The sequence below is a fragment of the Aegilops tauschii genome, chromosome 4 (assembly GCF_002575655.3).
Source record: "Aegilops tauschii subsp. strangulata cultivar AL8/78 chromosome 4, Aet v6.0, whole genome shotgun sequence".
NCBI classification, from domain to species: Eukaryota; Viridiplantae; Streptophyta; class Magnoliopsida; order Poales; family Poaceae; genus Aegilops; species Aegilops tauschii.
Window position 1 is genome coordinate 416832275 of NC_053038.3, and position 6760 is coordinate 416839034.

Genomic DNA, 6760 nt, shown 5'->3' on the forward strand with positions numbered 1-6760 from the left:
TCGAACACAAGGCCGTTTCCTCCATTCTGTGGTATGCCAGGCCTCGTTTCCATCGGCTGTCCCATCCAAGCCGGTTGCTCCCCATGAACAGCACGCGTTCCGTTGCCTCCCGATGAACACGACGCATTCCGTTGCCTCCCCATGAACACGACGACGACGCAGTTTCTCCGTTCCGACCCAACCATGTACACGAGCCGTGGCCGTACGTATGCGCAAGTAGGAATTCGAGACCCCGCCCGTATGTACGTACGTGGTCGTATTTACTTTCTTGCACCCTGGCCGCTGTACGTACGTGTACATGCTACGTGCGCGCCTCTACTACGACATGTGCCCTTCCTTACTCGGCCACGGTTCTTCGTTGCAACCTGTAGACAGACCGATCGTATGTACGTACACGTTCGCGACCAGAATGACAACACTACGTATGCTTCGACCAGGTGGGTCCTGACTGTCATGTACTTCCTTGCGTGCGAAGATGTAGCTGGTGGGTCCCAGCAGTCAGGGGGCGAATCATTATTTTTTTGCCCGTAATATGGACGCACTTCCTTGGGTTCGAAGATGTAGCTGGTGGGTCCCAGCAGTCAGGCGGGAAACATTTTTTTCACAAAATACGGTGGCCCGTCCGGTGGGTCCCTGCTGTCAGGTGGAGGAATCATTATTTTGCGCGTAATAAGGAGGCATTTCCTTGTGTGCGGCCGTGGACCCAGCTGTCAGCCTCTCAACGTACAGTTCACGTCCGATGGATGTCGTTCGTTGACCACGTTGACCACGACGCACCGAGAGCACCAGGGCGGTGGACGACGGCAAGGCATAGGGAGGGAACTACATGGAGCCGGGGAAGACTCGGCAGTGGTTGCCCACGCGGTGGGGAGTACGAGGGTTTACTGGTCCGGCTGCCGTCGCCGGAAAATAACAGGAGGTGTGGGTGAGTAGAGGAATGGCCTGGCCAGCAATGGAGTAGGGTGGGGCGATGCGGCCTTTGCGGCAGCACAACCGGCCACGGGAGGCGGGAGCAGGCAGTCCCATCGGCGCTGGTTTGGGCGGTTGGAGCAAGAAGACCAGAGGTTGAAGAAGCACTATGGCCGTTGGATGGACATCGTACGGTCTCTGCAGCTAGAATCGTTTATATTGACTAAGTTGAAAAAGCCCTTGGTACGCGTCAACTTAGTAGGCCCACAGGTCAGCCTCCGAAACGGTGTGCCCCAGATGTCAGGGGGAAGAATCATTTTTGTAGGGGATCATTGCAGAAATTAAAATTTTTCTACACATCACCAAGATCAATCTATGGAGTTTACTAGCAACGAGAGGGGAGTGCATCTTCATACCTTTGAAGATCGCGATGCGGAAGCGTTGCAAGAACGCGGTCAGTGGAGTCGTACACGAAGCGATTTAGATCGCGGCCGATTCCGATCTTAGCACCGAACAACGGTGCCTCCGCGTTCAACACACGTGCAGCCCGGTGATGTCTCCCGCGCCTTGATCCAACAAGGAGAGAGGGAGAGGTTGGGGAAGACTCCGTCCAGCAGCAGTACGACGGCGTGGTGGTGGTGGAGGAGTGTGGCACTCCAGCAGGGCTTCGCCAAGCACTGCGAGAGACGAGGAGGGAGAGGGGTAGGGCTGCGCCAAGAGAGAGGAAGACTCGTGTCTCTGGCAGCCGCAAAACCCCCACCATATATAGGGGGAGGGGAGGGGCTGCGCCCCCATCTAGGGTTCCCCCCTAGGGGTGGCGGCCAGCCCTAGATGCATCTAGGGGGTGGCCAAAGGGGGAGAGAGGGGGGCGCACCCTAGGTGGGCCTTAGGCCCATCTGAGCCTAGGGTTTCCCCTTTCTCCCCTTACCTGCGCCTTGGGCCTCTTGTGGGAGGCGCACCAGCCCACCTAGGGGCTGGTCCCTTCCCACACTTGGCCCACGCAAGCCTCCGGGGCTGGTAGCCCCTCCCGGTGGACCCCCGAACCCTTCCGGTGGTCCCGGTACGTTACCAATAACGCCCAGAACACTTCCGGTGTCCAAAACAGGACTTCCCATATATAAATCTTTACCTCCGGACCATTTCGGAACTCCTCGTGATGTCCGGGATCTCATCCGGGACTCCGAACAACATTCGGTAACCACGTACATCTATTCCCTATAACCCTAGCATCATCGAACCTTAAGTGTGTAGACCCTACGGGTTCGGGAACTATGTAGACATGACCGAGACATCTCTCCGGCCAATAACTAACAGCGGGATCTGGATACCCATGTTGGCTCCCACATGTTCCACGATGATCTCATCGGATGAACCACGATGTCAAGGATTCAATCAATCTCGTATACGATTCCCTTTGTCTACCGTTATAGCACTTGCCCGAGATTCGATCGTCGGTATACCGATACCCTGTTCAATCTCGTTACGGCAAGTCTCTTTACTCGTTTTGTAACACATCATCCCGTGAGCAACCCCTTAGTCACATTGAGCTCATTACGATGATGTCTTACCGAGTGGGCCCAGAGATACCTCTCCGTCATACGGAGTGACAAATCCCAGAATCGATTCGTGCCAACCCAACAGATACTTTCGGGGATACCCGTAGTGTACCTTTATAGCCACCCAGTTACGTTGTGACGTTTGGCACACCCAAAGCATTCCTATGGTATCCCGGAGTTGCACAATCTCATGGTCTAAGGACATGATTGTGACGCCCCCGATTTGACCGTACACTAATCATGCACGCAAATGTGTACGATCACGATCAGGGACTCACGGGAAGATATCACAACACAACTCTACAACATAAATAAGTCATACAAGCATTATAATACAAGCCAGGGGCCTCGAGGGCTCGAATACAATTGCTCGATCATAGACGAGTCAGCGGAAGCAACAATATCTGAGTACAGACATAAGTTAAACAAGTTTGCCTTAAGAAGGCTAGCACAAAGGTAGCAACGATCGAAAAGGCAAGGCCTCCTGCCTGGGACCTCCTAACTACTCCTGGTCGTCGTCAGCGGCCTGCACGTATTAGTAGGCACCTCCAGTGTCGTAGGTGTCGTCGGCGACGGTGGCGTCTGGCTCCTGGACTCCAATATCTGGTTGCGACAAACAGATAGATAGGAAAGGGGGAAAGAGGGAGAGAAGCAACCGTGAGTACTCATCCAAAGTACTCGCAAGCAAGGAGCTATACTACATATGCATGGGTATATGTGTAAAGGGGCATATCAGTGGACTGAACTGCAGAATGCCAGAATTAAAAGGGGGATAGCTAGTCCTGTCGAAGACTACGCTTCTGGTCATCTCCATCTTGCAGCATATAGAAGAGAGTAGAGTGAAGTCCTCCAAGTAGCATCGCATAGCATAATCCTACCCGGCGATCCCCTCCTCGTCGCCCTGTTAGAGAGCGATCACCGGGTTGTATCTGGCACTGGGAAGGGTGTATTTTATTCAGTATCCAGTTCTAGTTGTCATAAGCTCAAGGTACAACTCCGGGTCGTCCTTTTACCGAGGGACACGGCTATTCGAATAGATAAACTTCCCTGCAGGGGTGCACCACATAACCCAACACGCTCGATCCCAATTGGCCGGACACACTTTTCTGGGTCATGCCCGGCCTCGTAAGATCAACGCGTCGCAGCCCCACCTAAGCACATCAGAGCGGTCAGCACGCCGGTCTAATCCTAAGCGCGCAGGGGTCTGGGCCCATCGCCCTATGCACACCTGCACGTTGCGAACGCGGCCGCGAGCAGACCTAGCAACCCACACGATCACGGCGGTTACGTCAAAGCGGTCCAACACGGCGCGCGCCACTCAGTCGCTGACGTCACGAAGGCTTCGGCTGATACCACGACGCCGGGATACCCATAACTACTCCCGCGTAGATGGCTAGTGCGTATAGACCAAATGGCCAGACTCAGATCAAATACCAAGATCTCATTAAGCGTGTTAAGTATTCGCGAACGCCGACCAGGGCCAGGCCCACCTCTCACCTAGGCGGTCTCAACCTGCCCTGTCGCTCCGCCACAAAGATCCACTTGCGGGTACTCCTACGAGCCGACCCGACTTTAGTCATCTCATGTGTCATGTATATAGTATATAAGTATATACCCGCGATCACCGCCCAGGTGATCACGGCCCGATAGTATAGCACAGCAGACGGACAAGAATGTAGGGCCACTGATGGAAAACTAGCATCCTATACTAAGCATGTAGGATTGCAGGTAAAGGTAACAACAGTAGTAGCAAGGATAGGCTATGCATCAGGATAGGATATCGAAAAGCAGTAACATGCTACACTACTCTAATGCAAGCAGTATAGAGGAGAGTAGGCGATATCTGGTGATCAAGGGGGGGGGGCTTGCCTGGTTGCTCTGGCAAGTAGGGGGGTCGTCGACTCCGTAGTCGAACTGGGCAGCAGCAGTGTCGGTCTCGTAGTCTACCGGAGAGAAGAGGGGGGAAGAAACAGTAAATACAATGCAAACATAAGCATGACGATGCGTGACATGACAGTGAGCGGTGCTAGGGGTGTCCTAACGCAACAGTAGGTGTTACCGGTGAAGGGGGGGAACATCCGGGAGGTATTCCCGATGTTTCGCGTTTTCGGACAGACGGACCGGAGGGGGAAAGTTGCTAGTTCGATAGGTTAGGGAGGTGTGGTGGATGAACGGACTGCGTATTTGGATTCGTCTCGTCGTTCTGAGCAACTTTCATATAGAAAACATTTTCATCCGAGTTACGGTTTAAAAGATATGAATTTTCAAAGTTTATTTAAATTTCTGGAATTATTTATATTCAGAAAAATGAATTATGATGTCAGCATGAGGTAATGCTGACGTCAGCAGGTCAACTGGTCGGCTGACCAGTCAAACTAGACAGGTGGGTCCAGTGGGACCCACATGTCAGTCTCTGTTATTCTAATATCTATTTAAACTAATCTAACAGTATAATTAGAGGGGTGGGCCCCATATGTCAGTGAGTGATTAGTTAAAATAATTATTTTTATTTATAAAACATTTTCTTTTCTTTTTCTTTTTAGTTTTTGCGGCGGGGCCCGCATGTCAGTGACTGGGCCTGCCCAGTCAGCAGTTGACTGGGTCAACCCAGTCAACTGGGGCCCGTGGGGGCCACTGGCAGGGGCACCGGGGTGGCCCCAGGCCTGCCACGTCGGCGGCCGGCGCCGGAGCAACGCCGGCGACCAAAACGCACGGCGGCGCGCGCGGGAGGGGCGCGGGTTTCACCCACAGTAGGTTTGCGGGGGCGGGGCTGGGCGCGTTCGACGCGGCTCGACGTCGCGCGTCCAACGGCGGTGGTCGGAGGGGCTGGAACAGCCGGGGACGACCGCTACAAGCTCGCCGGCGGCGAGGTGCTACGGGTGCCCGACGGAAACACAGCTACGGCGAGCTATCGAGAGAGCGGAGGGGCTGGGGGGCATCTACATACGGCGGGGAGTGCAACGGGCTTGACCCCGTGACCATTTGGTCACCGGAGACCCGCCGGCGGCGAGCTTCGCGGCGCGGCGTTCGGGCGCGCGTGGGGGAGCAGCTACGGAGCGCGAGCGAGCTAGCGGAGAGGGGAGGAGGTAGAGGAGCTCACCGCGCGGCGCAAGAAAGGCCCGTGGGTGGCTTAGTAGCAGTAGGTCGTCGCCGGGGAAGAAGGGGGTCGCCGGCGTCCGAAGTTGAAGGCGAGCTCGGGGAGGCCGTTGCAGTGGCTCCGAGCTTCAACGGAGAGGCGGAGGTGGTGTAGTCGAGGGCGGCGACGTCGTACGACACGGCGAGGTGACGATTGGGGCACGGTGGCCGTGTGCACGACGGGAACGGCGGCGAGCGCGTCGGGCGTGGGGAAGAAGAGAGCGGCGCGGATCCGGGGGGGGGGGGGAAGAGGGAGGCGCGGGGGCCGAGAGGGAGAGCGGGGGTGAGTGGGAGAGAGGCCCGAGGAGGCGCGGGGGCTGGCGACCTTATCCCCTCCGGCGTCGGTGCCGGCGAGGTGGTCGGGCGGGAGCGCGCCCCTGTTCCGACCCCGGTCGGGGGAACAGGAAGGGGACGCGGGGGGAAGGTGGGCTGGGCCGGGGGTCGGGGCGCGGCCTAGTTTGGGCCGGGGGGGGGGGGCAGTGGGGGGGGGGGAACGGGCCCTTTTCTCTTTTTTTTTCTTTTCCTCTGCCTGTGTTCTGTTTTCTGTTTTCTTTTTTATTTTTTTATTTTCTTTTCTGATTTATTTCATTTAAAAGTATTTAGGTGTTTTATAAAAATGTGTTTTCTCCACCATAATTACTAGTGTAATATTTGGCACCCACTGAACATTTTTGTTTGAGTTTTTGAAAACTTTTATTTTTCACTTTAATTATATTTGAAGTTTGAACTAGGAGTTTGAAAAGGAAGGTGATTCAAATGTGATCAAGCCCTGTTTAGCAACATGATTAGCTTAATCACAGGGAGTTACTGTAGCATGATTCCCAGGGTGTTACAAATCTCCTCCACTACAAGAAATCTCGTCCCGAGATTTAGGAGGTAGAGGGAAACAGTGCGGGGTATTCTTCGCGCAGACGATCCTCTCGTTCCCAAGTGGCCTCATCTTCAGAATGGTGCGACCACTGGACTTTGAGAAACTTGATCGCCTTCTGACGTGTGCGGCGTTCAGCTTGGTCGAGAATGCGGACCGGATGCTCCTTATAGGAGAGGTCTTGCTGCAATTCGAGCACTTCATGATCCACAGCTCGGATTGGATCCTTGAAGCAAAGGCGGAGCTGTGACACATGGAACACATCGTGAACCTGAGAAAGGTTCGGCGGTAG